This window comes from Lycorma delicatula, chromosome 5 (assembly GCF_047948215.1).
Source record: "Lycorma delicatula isolate Av1 chromosome 5, ASM4794821v1, whole genome shotgun sequence".
Taxonomy (NCBI): domain Eukaryota; kingdom Metazoa; phylum Arthropoda; class Insecta; order Hemiptera; family Fulgoridae; genus Lycorma; species Lycorma delicatula.
In genome coordinates this window covers 14,563,936-14,584,351 of record NC_134459.1, presented here as the reverse complement: position 1 = coordinate 14,584,351, position 20,416 = coordinate 14,563,936, and the positions used below count along the sequence as shown (strand labels likewise).

The 20,416-nt window shown below is 30.0% G+C and overlaps 1 protein-coding gene across 2 annotated transcripts in view; it reads right to left on the bottom strand.

Annotated features, from left to right (window-relative positions):
• LOC142324737 (uncharacterized) overlaps positions 1 to 14,340 on the bottom strand; it is a 52,153-nt gene extending 37,813 nt beyond the window's left edge. Inside the window, exons 1-3 of one of the 2 annotated variants that reach the window (XR_012756374.1) lie at positions 13,947 to 14,336; positions 13,419 to 13,560; positions 1,420 to 1,449 (exon numbers count right to left, since the gene is read on the bottom strand). The gene's annotated coding sequence lies outside the window, so the exon portion shown is untranslated. Of the gene's footprint in view, positions 1 to 1,419; positions 1,450 to 13,418; positions 13,561 to 13,946 lie in introns of both variants that reach the window. The other variant, XM_075365671.1, reaches the window with a different exon arrangement.
• Positions 14,341 to 20,416: the final 6,076 nt, after the last annotated feature.

Below are 20,416 nucleotides of genomic sequence, written 5' to 3'. Positions count from 1 at the left end.
TCCAAAAGGTTTTTTACACACATCACAAAAAAGCACGGTACACATCTCTACCTCTTCGCAACAGACTGAATTTTGGGTGAAAGTTTGTATCTAACCACAGGTCATTAAACAGTCTTTTTAGATGCCATTTAAAAGCAATTAATTACTTAAAATACAAAAAAAAACTTCACGGTGGTTTGAGAGAAATTCCATAAAAAGTTAACTTAAAATTTTTTAAGGGTAACTCTTTGTTAAAATTTCATCACTCAAAAAATGAATTGCAATTTGAAACATTTCTCCTTTAATATAAAAAAAAAATAATTAAGGAAGGTAAATAAGAACAAGGCATGTTAATGGCTGCTTGATGCATGTAGTTGCTATATGCTGAGCATTGGGGTAAGTGGCAACTTTCCAATGCAGGGAAAGTATATCAAATATATTTTGGTATTACTTAAAAAATACTTTATTAATAACTATCATTATTTAATTTAGTAACAAAAATGAAATTTTATGAAATCTTTCCTGCCTGTGGGAAACCATAACAAAGCTATTGTACTACAAACCAAAAAAATTGTTTACACCTAATTTTGTGTTTTACATCAGATATCTTAAAAACTACTGAAGTTGCAGTTCTGTTACCTGTAACAAAAGGGTTCTAAATAATATATGATAAAAAAGGTTTTATGACTGTTTTTATCATTTAAAAAAACCCAGCTCAAATTTGAGCTGGGAAATATATAAAACAACTCAAATTACATAGCCATCAACTTAACTCCTTAATTTGGGTCCCAAAAATTACAGTAGGGCTTCTTTTTACTAGAAAATCTGAAATTCGGGCAAAATCTTTCGCTAGCCATAACTCAAACACAAAGCGTTTCCAGACCTACCTTTATATGAACTTTTTTCATTATTTTCATTAGCAGAGCATGCCCCAAAAAATTCTCAGTTTCTTCATGGGTCACCCATATACAAAAAAAATTCAAGGGGATGTATATTATACATTAAAGGGGGAAAGTATAATGAGCTTTCTTCAGTTTCAACTGCGTTGTTGGATTCATCTAATCGGATAACACAGTTTTTTATAATATAAATTTTCTTTTAATCCTATGATCTTTTTAAGGTTTGTTTCTGTTATAAATTTTATGATTTCTATTTTTTCCCTGCTAAACTGTAATTAAATTAATAGAAATAAAATAATAAACTTCAACTTCTGCAATGATTAATGAACAAAGTAACCGTACATAAATTAATTAAGTGATACATAGTGATAAGCTGTACCGTTATGAGAGACAGCTTAAATTACAAACAAAATGGAGAGAATGTCTAATCACATATAAGAATAATCAATGTGAAAATATTCTGGTTCAAGACTACTCCAAGATTAAATTTACAACAAATGAAAAAAATATTAGTTTCTTTAAATTGAACAAGTTTTCTTACCCTTCTTCTTTCCCATAATTTATTCAAGTTCTGAAACAAAAAAAAGCGTTAATGATAAAATTATTATAAGTTCTTATGATCATTACAACTATTTATATAACTATTTAAATTATGTAAAGATCAAGTTTACACAAAGGCTAGCCAATAGATCCACCAATCGACAGAAGCACTAGTTTGTTCATGTTTGTCCAGTGTGGTAAGCCTAGAACTCAAAAGTTTTTTTTTTTTTTTAGTTTTTACATATTTGCACAATTCTTTCACTGCTTGTATGTTCATGACAACAGCTTGGAAAAAACTTTTAAACCGCCATCTTAACTCAAAAGACGTGTAAAGTCATACAAGCCATACTAGTACAGACAGGTTACAAGCATCTATTACAGCTGTAAAGTATATTAAGCATATTTATTGATAGAATCTTCAGTAATCACTAATAAATTTGCTATTTTACTGTCTACCTTACTGCCTTTTAATATTTTTTTTTTGCCACAGTTAAGACCATAAACAAAGAAAACTATACATTCATAGCGAAGGTAGAAATATCACAATCATTATTAAATACTATGATGAGAGGAAAAACCTAAAACAGGTATATTATTTCATCTGCTTCAGCTGTTAGTTCAGTTTTCCTGAATTTCAGTCATGCTGTAAACTGGACATTATCACACTGCTGTGCCAATAAAAGTCCAGGTTTAATGTTAATTTTATCATGCAGTACATTTTATCATTATAAGAAATTTTATGGATTCCAATTCTAGTTTAAATATCAAGCAAGCTGATTATTCATAAGGTCTTTGGCAGAAACGCACATGAAATCACTAATTTACTACATGATCTCATAATACAGACTTTCAATGAAATTTCCTACGGGCAAAAATTAATTTCTATTTAGTATAGGACTTTGCTGAATACAATATAAAAAAACTGTTTTAATAAATCTTACCCGAAGTTTATATGAGACCTATCATCTAATTACAACAATATTTATTAATACAATACAGGATTAATACAGGTCATTGAAAAAGTTGCAGCAATAGAAACCAAAAACACCATTATCTCACTATAAAACTGAGATAAGTATTAATTGGAACTGCAAAATAATTTGAATATCAACAAGTTTTTTTAGATGTGACCGGTCACAACCTTCAGCTGATGCGCACAACTGCACAATGCCTTTGCGCCACTGTCAACCAGTGCAATGGCAAGAGTTAAGCAAAAATTACACTGCGTTTTGTGATTAGTGAAGTATAAATCAGTTAACTGTTTAATGAACTTTTTTATGGCAATGATTCCCCTCTTGCAAACATCAGACGACCCGGATGAACCAAAACAAGTGACAAAGCAGTTGAGCATATATGCTAAAGTTGTCTAAGAACTCCTAAAAATCAATTTCTAAGTAAAGTTCACAGTTAGGATATCCAAATACAACCATTCAAAGTATGTTGCACAAGTGTTTATGCCTTCACGCTTACAAAATTCAGCTTAAACATCAAATTAAACCTACACAACATTCTAAATGTGTTGAATTCACTAGTAAAATGCTTAGTAACATTGATACTAGTAACATTGATGGTGACAACATTTTTAAAACTTGTTATGTTAACAGATGAAGCGACTTTCCATGTCAATGGTTGTGTCAACTGGTATAATTGTAGGATATGGGGATCTCAGCAACCCAATGAAATTATTGAGTTCTCCAAAAATAAACATGTGGTGTGGTTTGATCTCCAATTGTGTGATTGGCCCAATATTTTTTTATGAGCACTATCACGGGGAATATTTATTTAGACACGCTACAGTTGTACATTTTCCCTAAGCTGCCAAATTGAACAAGCAAGTAACATTGCTGTAACGTCTCAAGAAGATGGTGTGTGTCCCCTTATACAGCCTAGGCAATCGACTTGCTCTCAATGAATAATTCCTTAATCGTTGGAACAGTAAAGCTGGTCCTATGCTCTGGACTTTGAGAAGCCCAGATTTGACACTAGATTTTTTTTCTACGGGGATACATTAAAAACATCTGCAATAAAAAATCAGGGCTGTACAATATTTAAGATACAGATCACCGCTGCTATTACCACAATTATGCCTGCGATGGTCCAGCAGACCTGAGCAGAGGTCACTTATAAGCTGGTTGTCAGCAGAGCGACCAACAAAGCTCATATTGAAATATTCTAAAGCATTAAAAAAAAAACTTGGGAGTTGGTGAATTTAAAAAAAAAAAACTCAGTTGATCATATCTAGTAGTTTCTGGAATATAATTTTCTTTAAATTGCTCCAACCTTTTTCAATGACCGTTTATATTATATTACCAACTTAATATTAATAAATTCAAATTAACCAGTGAATCAAAGTTTGGATAATCCAAAAATGTCACAAACCTACTTAGATTACATAAATGTAGAATGCAGAAATGATTTTTTAATGCTAAGTATAAATAAAAATAAATTCAAAATTTACTTAAAATATTACCAGTTTTTTAAGTATATCATTTTTTGAAATTATCTTTTTGCAACAATTTCAGACATCCTGCTGAAATCCAAAAACATATTTGTAACTTTTATGGACCAAATATTATATATGAAGGTAAAGTTCAGAGATATCTGGGAAACTTTTAAACATCCACCATACAATCCTGACCTCGCACCTAGCAATTATTATATTTTCCTCGATTTAATACAATGTCTTGCATCACAGAAGTTTGAAAGATTGCACAACAAAAGTTTCCATTTTAAATAGTCCACCAATGGTTGCCAAACCATCTCAGAAAAAATTAGTTATTTTGTAGGTTGCATTCCCTAATGTTTTGGTAGTGCAAAACTAATTTTTTTTTCATTTTTATTTTTATCCAATTCAAAAATGGCGGCCAGTTTTGTTTTATGCCCATGGTGTTTTTCGTGTTAACAGGCATGTACGATTTTCTAAATTCCTTTGCACTGGGTTGTACTATGCTTTTCAATAAACTGCATTGTGTTCAGTACATTCTGGCCTACAAATCAATATTTATCTACACAATATGTTCATGTAATTTATTCATGTACGCTTTGTAGCCAAAGTTATCAAATGCAAATAAACAAAATTCAATTTTCATAGGCTAATTTCTCAAAGAAGGAAGTTTCTCAGCCTCAATTCTTTCTTTGATTTAATATAAGAGTATATATAGTTACTTTATATAACGTATGTAACTTTCAACTACCTCAAGTTAATAACTATTTGAACTCTATAATAATAAATAAGTATATTAAGCTAGAACATCTGTGGAGAAATTCCCATTAAAAACATCCATACAATTTTCCTAAATTATAAAATTATCTCCCCAATTTTGTTATACTTAACCTAGGGAATCATAATACCAAATTGAATTAGGACTGCAAATCCTCTTTCATTATAATCCTCTTCAATTCATCTATTTATAGTTTATCGAGGGCAAATAGCCATGTTCAACTGATAAGTTCACTGTAACTTTTGGCAATGTATCTCAATAAGAATCATAAACCTTAGCGTACCTCCAGTCTACACCAAAATCAAATTAACATAAAAGGAAAGAATGAAGAATTAGCAAAACGGTCTTTGCAAGTTAACTTGCTGCAGAAACAAAATCTTTATGCAAGTTATAGTTCCTGCAGATTTGGTGGTAGTAGCTGATGCAGTCATCATTCACATACAATATCTTTTACATACATATTTACACATCCAACACTAGAACAAAAACTTCAAATGTCATTAGATCAAAGAGAAATTACATGTTGTTTCAGTGTATTTGTTCTATATTGAGAATTTCACAGAAATCATCAGAAAATACAATTTCATGTTTTATATACACGAAGCTATTAAATGGATTTCTTGTCTTTCTACTATTTATTAAAGAGGTTCTATTATTTATTAAACAATTTCATATAGACTACTTATATATATATATATTTATAATTTTTTTAAAGACAATTTTTTAATAACCATTCTCCTCTGTACCAATAAATTTATATTTAATAGATCAACCCCTAGTACAGAATAATTGAAATAGGCTGACTCTTACCTATTTCATTACATTAGCAGAAGCACTTCCATCAATTTGATTCGCATCATAAGCTGCATTATATTAGGTAGATTTCATAAGAAAGAAACCTACTGTAATGGATACCATGATTCAATTTTTAGAAAATTTCAATATCTTCGCAATTCACATCCCCAGACCCCAAAACCACCTCAGTTCAAAAGTTTATATATATATATTATTTCACTTTCTTGTGGACACAATAACTGCCATAATTTTGCGCTAATCACTTTCAAATTGAACATAAAATATAATGACCCAAAATCTTGGTCAAGTTCATTAATGGGCAAAATCAGACAATGAAGGTGGAAATGGGATGGTTTTTAAAAAAAATCAAACAAAATATCGCTTACTTTCTTATTAAAGAGTCATCCTATTTCAATTATTCTGTACTAGGGGTTGATCTATTAAATATAAATTTATTGGTACAGAGGAGAATAGTTATTAAAAAATTGTCTTAAAAAAAAGATTTATACATATATATAAAGTAGTCTATCACTTTGTTATTTGATATTTAAGTAAAATATCAAATTCATTTAAAGTTAGTACTATTAGTACTAACGTTAGTACTATTAGTATATAAAGTTTTTTGCTATCACCAACCATTGGCCCAGGAGGTGGAAAAATGGTGTTTTAAAGACAAAAAAAAAATCATACCTCCCTTATTAGGTACAGTATCAAATTTGTTTAAAATGGTCATAATCCTCTAAAATTACCTAAAACTTTTGTCTGAAACAATTTTTTATAGGACCAAAATATTGCTGCAATTGTTAAGATGGGGCTTGTCATATGTAAACATGTGAAACTTTTTTCACATGCAACCATTGTCACATGGAGTAAACAAAGTTTTTTTAACTTTAAGATAGAAATCTTTTTTATCCCCTACTTGGCACTGGTGAAATCTACCTTCAACTTCCAGTACACCAAAAGAGATTTGTTTTAGTTTATTTTCATATGTTTCTAACAATTTTGGCATTTTAGGAAGCAATAAAATAAATCACATAATGTATTTTGTTTATAAAACGTATATTATGTAGCCATAAAAATCCACATTTTATGTAACCATAAAAAATATGTAAAAGAAAAATATTGTATGTAAACCACAATATGGAGAAGGATAAAAGTAAGCGGGAGTGAGAGAGAGAAAGAGAGTGAGTGTGAGAGAGAGAGAGAGTGTGTGTGCGTGCATGAGAGAGAGAGTGTGTATATGTGTGTGCGTGCACACGAGAGAGAGAGAGAGTGAGAGCATATATCACCTGAGAGAGATGTTATGGGAAAGGAGAATGTGAAAGTGAATCATCGTTTAAGATGGAAATCTTTTTTATCCCCCTACTTAGCACTGGTGAAATCTGCCTCCACCTTCCGGCATGGCAAAAGGGAGTTTTTATATTTACAAGGTCTGTAAATAAAGTAATGAGACTGGTTCACAAAATTTTTTTATTTGCAATCCAATTATATGTAGACTCAATCACCTTTGAAATAGTTCCCTTGGGAAGCCACGCAACACTTCAAACGGTTTTCCCACTCTTCATAGCAGTGTTGGAACTCAGATAGCAAAATATCATTCAGATGGTCAATTACATTTTTTTTTCATGTTTTCTACTGTTCCAAAATGTGTCCTTTGAGGTGTTTTTTTAAAGTAGGGAACAGGAAAATCACAGAGACTCAAGTCTGGTGAATAAGGTGGTTGAGGAACTACAGGAATGTTTTTCTTTGCCAAAAACTCATTAATTGAGAGTGCAGTATAACAAGGTGCATTGACTGGATGCAGCATCCAGTTGTCTTTGATGGCTGGTCTCACATGGGCAACTCTTTTCCAGTCTTTCAAGAATTTCTCAGTAAACATTATTGAGAAATTACAGATTTAGTCTGTCCTGTAGGCAAAAACTGCTTACGGGCAATGCCATTACTATTGAAGAAACAAATTAGCATGGTTTTGATTTCTGATTTGCTCATTTTTGCTTTTTTGGGACGTAACTGATTCCTGGCAAATTGAAAATGCTTTAAACCACATAAAAACTTGGGCTCTTGACGGAGCATCATCTCCATGTGCTCTTTTCAATTTTGAAAAAGTTTCAGTAGCATTCTAACAGATTTAACACAAAACTTGGATTGCACATTATTCATAATTAGTATCACTCATTTTTGTAACGCAAAACAAAACTTATTTCACAAAAAGTTTCTTTATGAATCACATGGCAACAATAGACTAAAAACATTAGTAATATAAATCAGCTGTTCATATTACCATATGTTTATTAGTAACTTTACAGTGTTGCCACTTTGGCTGCCAAAAACCTAATCTCATTACTATATTTACAGACCTCGTATATTTTAAAAAAACATCAAACTTGCATCCATGATACCATACCACTTATTCACTTATAATTTTATGCTTAAAATATTTTTAAACTAATTAAATTTTATTAAAAATGTTTAAATTAAATTTAACTTATCATTCTTTACAAGCTTTTATTTAAACTAAAAATTTAATACTATAATCAAAACAAGACATAAAATATAAAAAAACTGTTTGAGATTAATTAATTAAAATTAAGTTCAAATTAAAATGTAATTTTTTTTACATATGTGAACAACAACACTTAATTTCGGACTTAAATTCGGACTAAGTAACCTATTTTAGATACGTAGCAAAGGGAAGTATATTTTTGAGAAGTATAAATAACATTTTTTTTTTGTCTTCAGTCGACTGGTTTGATGCAGCTCTCCAAGATTCCCTATGTAGTGCTAGTCGTTTCATTTCGGTATACCACCTAACAATTTGTTTTACATATTCCAATCCTGGCCTGGCCTGGCTGCAAAATTTTTTGCTTCAGCATGTCCTTCCAAAATTAAAGCGACTATTCCAGGATGCCTAATATGTGGTCTCTCTTCTTAACTATATTTTTCCAAATGCTTCTTTCTTCATCTATTTTCCGCAACACCACTACATTTGTCACTTTATCCACCCATTATTTATATCAGATCTAATAACATATAACATCAGGAATTTGTGTTTGGGAAAATGGTTTAGAAATTTAAGTTGCGTATAAAAATGAAGATTTGGCAGAAATGCATTTACTGTACTTAAGCAATGAATGGAAAACTGTAATCATTGTAACAAATAGTTAAATTTCCCACATTTAAAAGAAGGACAAGTAAAACGAAAAAATTGTGTAGGCAGACCACGTTTGGAATATATAAAACAAATTGTTAGGGATGTAGGATGTAGGGGATATACCGAAATCAAACAACTAGTACTAGATAGGGAATCTTGGAGAACTGCATCAAACCAGTCAAATGACTGAAGACAAAAAAAACACAATCTCTTCAGATTTTCTTTCAGCTACAAAAACAGGTTATGAAAAGCCAAATAAGAGACAGAATAGTAACAAAAAAAGTGATTGTTTTTTCCATTTAAAGGAAATAATATGAAAATAAATATATTTTAATAAAGAATTCTTATAAACACATTTTTTTATTACCTATTTTTGTTACATTTTCAGGTATAAATATTCATTTGTAACTGAAAATGTAACCCGCTGTGCATTATTTGTACCTAACAATGCACAAGGGGGATTATGGGTAGCATCATGTTTGACTACCTTCAATTTTTACAATAGTGCAGCTTAGCTGGTAGGTAGGTTAAAGATTAACCCAGCGAATTGGTCTAGTGGTCTTCCCAAATCAGCTGATTTGGAAAACGAAGGTTCCAGCGTTCAACTTCTAGTAAAACCAATTATTTTTACACGGATTTGAATACTAGATCGTGGGTACAGGTGTTCTTTGGTGGTTGGGTCTCAACTAACCACACATCTCAGGAATGGTCGAACTTAGAATATACAAGACTACACTTCATTTACACTCATACATATCATCCTCTGAAGTATTATCTAAACGGTAGTTACCGAACACTAAAAATAAAAAGGTTAATGATTATAACAAATTTTTTGAACCTGAAGATTATTGGTTAAAGTAATCATCATACAGATTATGGTGATTGTAATTTCATTTATTGAACTCATTCTGAAGAAACAAACAGTTCAAGTTAAAAAAAGAATTGTAATTTGATGAACAGCATAACTAAATATTTTAAAATTATAATTATGAATGACTCATATCTAAATTAAATATACATCACTAAGAAAAATGATTTTTTTTTGTCTTCAGTCATTTGACTGGTTTGATGCAGCTCTCCAAGATTCCCTTTCTAGTGCCAGTCGTTTCATTTCGGTATACCCCCTACATCCTACATCTCTAACAATTTGTTTTACATATTTGAAACGTGGCTTGCCTACACAATTTTTTCCTTCTATCTGTCCTTCCAATATTACAGCGACTATTCCAGGATGCCTTAATATGTGGCCTATAAGTCTGTCTCTTACAGTTTAACTATATTTTTCCAAATGCTTCTTTCTTCATGGATTTGCCGCAACACCTCATCATTTGTCACTTTATCCACCCGTCTGATTTTTAACATTATCCTATAGCACTGCATTTCAAAAGCTTCTAATCTTTTCTTCTCACATACTCCGATCGTCCAAGTTTCACTTCCATACAAAGCGACACTCCAAACATACACTTTCAAAAATCTTTTCCTGACATTTAAGATAATTTTCATGTAAACAAATTATATTTCTGACTAAAGGCTCATTTCGCTTGTGCTATTCGGCATTTTATATCGCTCCTGCTTCGTCCATCTTTAGTAATTCTACTTCCCAAATAACAAAATTCTTCTACCCCCATAATCTTTTCTCCTCCTATTTTCACATTCAGCGGTCCATCTTTGTTATTTCTACTACATTTCATTACTTTTGTTTCGTTCTTGTTTATTTTCATGCGATAGTTCTTGTGTAGGACTTCATCCATGGCATTCATTTTTGAAGTCTGACGGAACTTCCAGTTTTTCAAAAATATCACACACCAGTTTGTATAATCTATCAATTGCTTCTTCACCTGCACTGCGCAGTAATTCTACAGGTATTCCGTCTATTCCAGGAGCCTTTCTACCATTCAAATCTTTTAATGCCCTCTTAAATTCAGATCTCAGTATTGTTTCTCCCATTTCATCCTCTTCAACTTCCTCTTCTTCCTCTATAACACCATTTTCTAATTCATTTCCTCCGTATAATTCTTCAATATATTCCACTCACCTATCTACTTTACCTTTCGTATTAAAAATCGGTGTACCATCTTTGTTTAACACATTATTAGATTTTAATTTATGTACTCCATAATTTTCCTTAACTTTCCTGTATGCTCCGTCTATTTTACCACTGTTCATTTCTATTTCCACTTCTGAACACTTCTCTTTAATCCACTCATCTTTCGCTAGTTTACACTATAGGAGAATGTTAAAAATCAGTTGGGTGGATAAAGTGACAAATGAAGAAATGTAGCAGCAAACCGATGAAGAAAGAAACATTTGGATATATATAGTTAAAAGAATAGAGGTCACATATTAAGGCATCCTGGAATAGTTGCTTTAATATTGGAAGGGCAGGTAGAAGGAAAAAAATGTGTAGGCAACGTTTGGAATATGTAAAACAAACTCTTAGGGATGTAGGACGTAGAGGGTATACCGAAATGAAAAGACTACCACTAGAAAGGGAATCTTGGAGAGCTGCATCAAACCAGTCAAATGAATGAAGACAAAAAAAAATCATTTATTGGTATGATGACAGATGTATTGGTTTTATCTGATTTTAAAATAATATAATTATTTCTATTTAATTTATTTTTCAGATGGTAAATTTCTTTTTTATTATTATTGAATATTGGTTTGAGAGTCAAATTTTCCAATTTAATATCATGAATTTTATTACACAATTGTTCTATGTCATTAGATACTTATTTTAGAATTAACTATGATGTTTTTAATAATTTTATTCTTATCTCTCTCATTCAGATTAAATTTAAATACGATAAACTCTGTTCCTTATCATCGAAATCAACATTTGCCAAATTTATCAAATCAAAACAAGTATATCAATAAATGATTCCAAATCGATTTGTACATCTTTGAAATAAAAATCATCATAACCAACATTTGCTGAACACTCCCAAGTGAAATGACGGTAGCCTAATTGATAATTTTATTTTACAGCATAATTTTAGGTCTTTAATGTTGCAGACTAGTTGGCTACTTATGTCTGTACAGTTGACGAACGAACGGCCTTTTTCAGGTACATCACAATTGGTAAGGATATTCCAGCCAAGGTCCTTGACTGGACCGTAGTCCTAGATTTGCGTTCTAGATTGCTAGAACGACTGTTCTAGCAATCATGAGTTGATACTATTTGAAATAGCGGATGAGCTGTGCGATGGCCATGAAGGATACTTTCCTGTTTACCAGGAATGCTTCCTGAATAAGAGGGTTGAAATTCTCCTTTTTGTTGGAGTCCATGCTGAAGATTTTTTCTCCTGGTAGAAAATTTCACTTCTGCAGTGAAATTCAGCCGCGGCGGCTGAAGCCGCCATTCCTAGAGGCACTGGCCAGGAACGTATATCTGGTTGGTGGTCTCGGAATCTGACAGCAATCTGTGAACCGACTCAGCAGGGCTGTGCAATGAAAGGGTGATCCCAATCGACATGTGGCCCTAACTGCAGATTACCGCAGAGCAAGGGCTAGATACTTTCATAGCATTAGGTCCTCCCTGTATAATTCCTGGCGCTCCTTCATTCTGGAGCAAGGGAATAAAGACCGACCCGTAGGGAGTTGTGTATAGAGCCCTTCATTATAAGCGCAGGAAAGATGACCTCTAGTCAACTTTGTCAACCTGCAAGAATGTGGTAATTGATAAGGACCGTGTCCTTAATATTTTGCTGAATGATTTGCTTCCGGACAATACTATGGTAGATGAGGTGTCATACCATCAGTGTGTCGGGTGATTTTCTAGTCCGACTTACAATCTTCTGTAATCACAAAGGCGGAAGTGCACCACATGACCTTTAGTATGGCACAGCATAAGGCTCCCGGATATGATTGTATCACAGTGGAGCTCCTTGTCTGAACACTTCCAGTTGTCCTGGGTCTTCTTAACTAGATTACATAATAGCTTGCTCTTCGCCGGCCACTTTCTGGCATGTTGGAAGCGTTGAGACTTGGTTTTGTTACAAAGATCCTACTGTTAGTTCCTCAAGTTCATACTCTGGTTAGTAATTAGCTGACAAAATATTTTTAATTTCATTCTTTGCTAAAAGTTATGTAATTATTTATTTGAGGTTTTCATAACTTCAAAATCATACTATTATAGTTAGTCTTATCAATAAGAGTAGAGCTTTTTGTCTTTAAAGGTAATTTTTTGTTCATATATTTCTTTTGTTTTAATTTTATTTGACAATAATTTTTCTAACCGCAAACATAATTTAGTTAATTTTTAGGTTTTCAAACTGTAACTACTTTTATGAAGTTATGATGTAACAGACTTTAATGACAATAAAAATATGACATTGTTCATGATGTAATTTTACTAATAACGTCAGCTGTTATTATTTTGTCTAAATTCACAAATTTAAATAGATATGTATTTTTTTACAAAAAATAATTACATCATTATTGTTTTTAAGTAGCTATTATTGGAAAGTTTTTGTTAGGTGAAAGGAAAAGATTTAGTATTCAAAACCTGAAGAACTATTCGGATATATTAGTATATGAGCCTTATCTCTTTTGTTAAACTTAAAGGACTGAGCCCGTTAATTTTGAATAAATAAATTTACAAATAAATGCCAAAAATCTGATGCTCCCTAGCCTTTTTTTGGACTAGGATTGAAAATTAGGCCAGAACTGGAGTGTTAAAAAAACAATTTCAATTTTTTTTGTAAAAACTGTAGAAATAATATTTATTCAACTGTTAAATAGGATTAACCTAGAACTTTGGAATTTTAAATTACTTCTAAAGCAATATTTTTTACAATTACTATCTAAAAAGTAAAAAATTAAAGATCTTACCTTTTAATTTTATCCAAAATGTAGTCTCATTAATGACTATAACATTTTTTAAAAACCTCTAAATACCCAAAGTTTGGTTGATCACTATATTTTTTTTTTATACGTACATTAATGCAGCAGGGATAGACCTACAGAGAAGAACCTAAAAAAAGAAAAGTATTGTCAGGTTATTCATCATAACATTTCTAGAAAGGCAAGAGTAATTAAACAGATTTGGAATCACAATGTTGAAGCAAAAAAAAAAGGAATTGTTGATAAAGATACAAAAACTTTTTTTTTATAAATATTGGAAGAAATGAAATAATATATAAAAGGGCGTTGTATATGCACAATTAGGAGGTAAAGAAAATATAATAATATATAATAGCTGGAGAAGAGATTAGGTCTCTTCAGGGTAATGAACCCTGAAAATTTCAGCCCTCTGTCTATAATAGTTTTGAAGAAAGGTATACCTTTGTCTAAAAAATTTGAAAACTATCAATAAAGTTTACAAAATAAATTTTTGTAAATTTTATAAATTTTACTTACATTTTTAAAACATCCCTGCACTGTACGCTAGTTCTTCACTGCTTCATAGTCATCTTCTATTGCTTTTCTTTTCAATCTTCTTGCTGTCCTAGCTTCTTTGAATATATTTGGACTTCTTTATCTGCTTTTCTCAAACGCACTCAGTCAATTTCTTGTAGCATATGAACTGACTTTCTACACAATTTGAGACCTAATATTTTGTAAATGTCTACAATATATATAAGATACAATATAATAATTTTTTCACAAATTCAACTTATTTAGTGCAGGTTTTTATTTACAGCTTCCTGAGTGGAAGGTTATGGCCTTTTTTGTGTCACAAAAAGTAAAAATGTAAAATTCAGTAGATTAAAAACAAACATACACTACAATTATACACTTTTCACTGCCAATACTTGCGTGCCTTCATCCAAAGTAGCTCAGTACAATTCATTATTCCAAACCTTACATTTAAAAGCTTTTTGGATCACGTCACTAAGTAAACTTATATAAAATATGCGATTCTCTGTACCTGAGGTTTCATAGTTATGATACTTGATCTAACTAAAACGGCACTCGGGTAATAAAATCGACACTAAACAAACTCACTTTGTAAATTATGTTTCTGTTAACAAACAAATGAAAGTAACATAACCTATAGCCTAATGAACTATAAAAACAGGGTTTTAGTAAACAAAAAGGTTTGTTCTTGTATACAAATTATTAAAAAAATTCGAAAAATCAGTAAAATTTTTGTCCACCAGTAATTAACAAAAAAGCTTGAAATAATATTAATTTTTAACACAACAAGCAAAATAATTATATATAATTACACAGAAGTAAACAGATAACATAATGGCGCGAAAATAATAAAAAATTGTCCTGTCGGCTTCCTGTAACTTTTTTTCAGGATACTGTTTATTTTTACTATAGGTTACTGTATTTTTATATGAACATTGACTAATTATTTAAATCCTTTATATACCTGGGTTTGTTATTTTTTAATTTTAAAGTAAATCAAATCAGTATATGTATATAGCCTTTCTAATTGTAAAATAACACCTTATTAATAAACAGTTAAATACTTCTATCTTTCACCTTAAAATAGTAATTGTAAATTTTAGCCCATTACCTATCTGCTTTCTGCAGGAGTGTTGAAGGGGTAATAAACAAACAAACACGAAGTATTAACAGAAATACATTTATTGACAGTTAAAACATTTATAAAATTACATTTAATTTCTAATATTTTCTATAATACACTACAAAACAGAACTATATTGAGAATTATTAAACCTTGATAAATAATAATTTTTTGTCATATTGATGATTAAAAGTTTAAATGAAAAACAGACCTTTTTTTGTCCTCAGTCATTTGACTGGTTTGATGCATCTCTCCAAGATTCCCTACCTAGTATCAGCCATTTCACTTCGGTATATCACCTAACAATTTATTTTATGTATAACAAATGTTGCCTGACTGCACAATTTTTCCCATCTACCTGTCCTTCCAATATCAAAGCAAACTATTCCAGAATTCCGTAAGATGTGGCATATTAAGTCTCTCTTCTTTTAGCTATATTTTTCCAAATACTTCTTTCTTCCTTCATCAATTTGCTGCAATAACATTTCATTTGTCAGTTTATCCATCCACCTGATTTTTAACATTCTCCTAAAGCATCACCTTTCAAAAGCTTCTAATCTTCTCTTCTCAGGTATTCCGATCTTCCAAGTTTCACTTCCATATAAAGCTATATTCGCTTTCATATAAAGTAGCTAAGCATATTCTCAAAAATGGTTTCCTGACGTTTAAATTAATTTTTTATGAAAGCAGACTATATTTCTGACTGAAAGCTCATTTCACCTGTGCTATTCAGCATTTTATATCGCTCCTGCTTCGTCTATCTTTAGTAATTCTACTTCCCAAATAACAAAATTCTACCTCCATAGACTTTTCTCATCTTATTTTTATATTCAGTGGTCCATCTACTTTATTTCTATTATATATCATTACTTTTATTTTGTGTTTTTTTTTTTACAATGAATGGCACATTCATTGTTTCTTCGAAATCTTTTCTGACTCAACTAGAATTAATATATCACCAGCAAATTGTTACTATATCATCAGCAAATATTAGCATTTTTATCTTTTCACCTAGCACTGTTACTCTGGATCTACATTCTTCTTTAACATCATTAACAGCTAGTTTTATGTAAAGATTAAAAATTAGTGGGGATAGGGAACATCTTTGTCAGACTCCCTTTTTTATTATTGCTTCTTTCTTATGCTCTTTGATTATTACTGTTGCATTTTGGTTCCTATAAGTGTTAGCATTTGTTCTATCACTATACTTGAACCCTAAACTTTTTAAAATTTTAACATTTTATTTCAGTCTACATTATCAAATGCTTTTCTAAGTCTATATATGCCATGTCGGTTTGTTTTTCTTTAATCTTCCTTCTACTATTAATCTGAGCACTAAAATTGCTTCTTTGTCCCTCTACTTTCCTGAAACCAAATTGGTCTTCTCCTAACAGTTCTTCCACTCTCTTCTCAATTCTTTTGTAAAGAATTCTAGTTAAGATTTTTGATGCATGAGTAGTTAAGATACTTTTTCTGTATTCTTCACACTTTTCTGCTCCTGCTTTCTTTGGTATCATGACAATAACACTCTTTTTGCGTCTGATGGAACTTCCTTCTTCGTAAATATTGCACACCAGTTTGTCTGACTATAATATACTTATTGCTTCCTCAGCTACATTGTGCAGTAATTCTGCAGTATCCAGTTTACCCAAGGAACCTTTCTTCCATTCAAATGTTTTAATGCTCTATTAAATTCATATCTCGGTACTGCAACTCCCTTTTTATCCTCTTCAACTTCCTCTTCTTCCTCTATAACAGCAGTTTGTAATTCATTACCTCCATATAACTCTTCATTATATTCCGCCTTATTAACCTTTCCGCTCATTATATTAACCTTTCCTTTCATATTATAAATCGATTTACTATCTTTATTTAACACATTAGATTTTAACTTACATATCAAACAATTGTCCTTTATTTTCCTGTATGTCTATTTTACCAATGATCATTTCTTTTTCTGCTTTTGAACACTTTTCTTCATTCCATTCTTTCGCTAATTTGCACATCCTGTTTATAATATTTCTTAACTGTCGATAATTCCTTTTACCATCACACTAGCATTCTTATACTTTCTACGTTAATCATCAGCTGCAATCATCCACCTAGGTTCATTTTTTTATTTAATAATTTCCTTTTTAACATTTTCCCATTCTTTATATATTGTAATTCATCTTTTTTACTCAGACCTCTTGTGATGTCCTCCTCAAATATTTTTTTACCTCCTCTTCCTCAAGCTTCTCTAAATTTCAAAGATTCATCTGAAATCTTTTCTTTAGGATTTTAAACCCCAATCTACATTTGATTATCACTAAATTATGGTTGCTATCAATGTCTGCTTGTAAAGGGAAAATATTACACCAAAACACTACTGACATAATTGTTTGTTAGCATTTGAATATTCAAAACTTGAAAACAAAGTTTTGATATCACATAAAAAAAAAAAATTTAAACTATTACGCAATTTTATTAAAATATTGTAACACAATTACATCAATTATTAATAACACGAATATTTTAAGTATTATTTTTATAACAATTAATATTATATTGTAATACGGTAATTTTTTTTTCAGATGTTCAAATTGGATTCATTAAGTATAATTTCCAGTCAATTTTAATTTTTTTTTTTTTTTTACAATTAAAAATAAAGTGTAAAATATATTTTACGTATCAAAATTTTCAGCAAAACTAAAACGAAAAGAGATTTGATTAAATCAACATCTTCTTTTTACATCTGCACTCTAATAATATTTTTTATTTTCACATTTTGTTTTATTTTATTAAATGTGTTGAAGGTTCATACATATATAAATGACTAATATACGATACATATATATAAATGTTAAAATACCATCAAAACTTAACTGCTGCAACGTTTCTTTTTATTTACATTTTTCAATAAACTAAATACCATTTTTTAATTGATTTTTCTGATAAAAAAATGTATTTTGATGTAAGTAATCATTTTCTTAAGTCTATTTCTTTTAGTTATAAACTAGATATGATGATACTGAATATGATATAGAAGTAATTTTTCACACCCGATGTGATATTATTTACACATGTAGATGGGAGATACCTAACGAAATGGAAACTGTAAAGCGTTTAAACATTTAACTTTTCATTTAAAATTTTTCTTTTGTAACATGTTCATGAAAAATGGTATATTAGTATTTTAAATTTTCCAAAATCACTTGTTATAGTTTTTCAGGTACTAATGATATTCTGTGTGATAAGCATAAATTAATGGAGACTGATTTCACTTTTTTTAAAGTAGTTTAAAAAACAAATCTGTCTTAACTGAAGAAAATCAAAAAAGTTAGCAAAAAATTTATTTATTTATTTTTTTTGCAAAGTACTTTATGACAGACAATCCACTTACCAGAATTTATAAAGAAGATTATTAAGTTACCAGTTACATATCAAAAATTAATTCATTCCATTATAAAAAATTAACACGGTTTGTTTTTTTATGAGCATACTAACCCAAATTCATTATAGAAGCAAATAAGTAGTAGTAGGTAATAAACGATTATGTTAATAATAAAGAAAAAGATGAAAAATTAAATGAACGTGTAAAGGAAACTAATGAAAAATCAAAATTAAAAATTCAAAAAAAATAAATAAGATTTACTGGAAATATCATCAGATGTTTATATTAAGACTGTCCATAAACAAAGTAAAACTAAAAATAAATACGATAAAGTCAGTTCAGTAAATAAACAATGAAAAACAACAGAAATAGAAGCCAGTTATAATACAAAAGTAAAATACATTTGTCAAAAATTAATTGACGTCGAAAGATTAAACAGATATAAAAGAAACCCCTTTCTACTACAGAAACTAATCCTTATTTAAATTTTGCTGCAAACCTTCCTGTTCATAAAAGGAATTCATCCTGGAGCAACTAAAATGAAAAACTATTAATTTGGAAATAGTCCCGATAGAATTAGGTTCTGACAAATTGGAAGCCTCTTACCATACATTATTATAGTTTAGATAAAGTATTTTATTCGAATCGTTTTAATAATCATAATTAAACGATCGTATAATGTAAGTAAAAATGAAGATTTTGTGACTGATTATAGTCATAATTCTAGAGATGTAAGTAATTATTTTAAATTTATTAATCAAACGAAAATATTAACAAATGAAAAGTTAGAAGAAATAGTCTTGTTAAGTAATAAAGTAAAAAATAAAAGAGGAATTATTAAGGTCCTCGGTTCTTGTGTTATATTCTTTACTAGTAATTTGGATGCACATGGAGAGAAATAGGAAAAATTCTTACAACAAAATAAAACATAAAAGGTATTGTAAATCACATTAATGAACAAATATTATAAACGGGTTTCATAAAACAGTTAATATAAATGAAGATAATTTTAAGAAATTACGCACTAAGATATTAATATGAATAAAAATAATAAAGATTTTTTTTTAAATTAGAAAAATTAAGAGATTTCTTTAACGAGATAAATATTTTTTATAATATTATTTTAAGTTTAATTCAAGTTATTGAGAATTCTATGACTTTTTTAAATTAGGAATGCTGCAGCACAGCGATATTATAAGGTTATTTAACAAAATAGAAAAGGTTTCCGCATTACGTTAATCAACTGTCATTGGAACCAAGATTAGAAACTATAAGAGAATTCGAAAGTTTATTCAAAGTTAGTTGTAAGATTAATTCTGAGGATGTAGCGTATTTTCTTAAGTTGCCAATCGTAGAACAATTAGATTGTATTTTGTATAAAATGATTTCTGTTCCGACTAGAAAACAATCACAATATATGACAATTATACCGAAAGTAGAAATTTATTACGACAAAAATTAAAAATGCGGCAATAAAACACTTCAAGGAATACACCTTATTAGTCTTACAAAACATTTTTGGATAATAATGAATTAAATTCTGATGATGCTCAACACAGAATTTTCTGTAAAAATAAAAACATTATATTTAGATAAATGAAATTTAAATAATTTGTCATCTGTTAGAAATCAAACGATTGTTAAAATCAAGTATCTTTCTGAATTTTATTATCGTATTTAATTTTAGTAATTATTATCGGTTGTGTTATGTATCGTAAAATATTTAAACAAAGACAATCTAAGCCGGCTAATCAGCAGCCCCCGGAAGTTTTATTTGAGGAAGGAGGAGTTAGAATTAGTAGTTAGTGTACCTAAGCATTATTACTAGTATGTATTCCATGAATAGCAGTTATTCAAAGAAATATTTCGTTGAAGCCTTTGTTTTTAATATAATTTTTCTTTAGTCATAGACTCGCTTCGTTAGAATGAAAATCTAACATTGCATTAAAGTTTTTAACTCGCTCTGTTAGCATG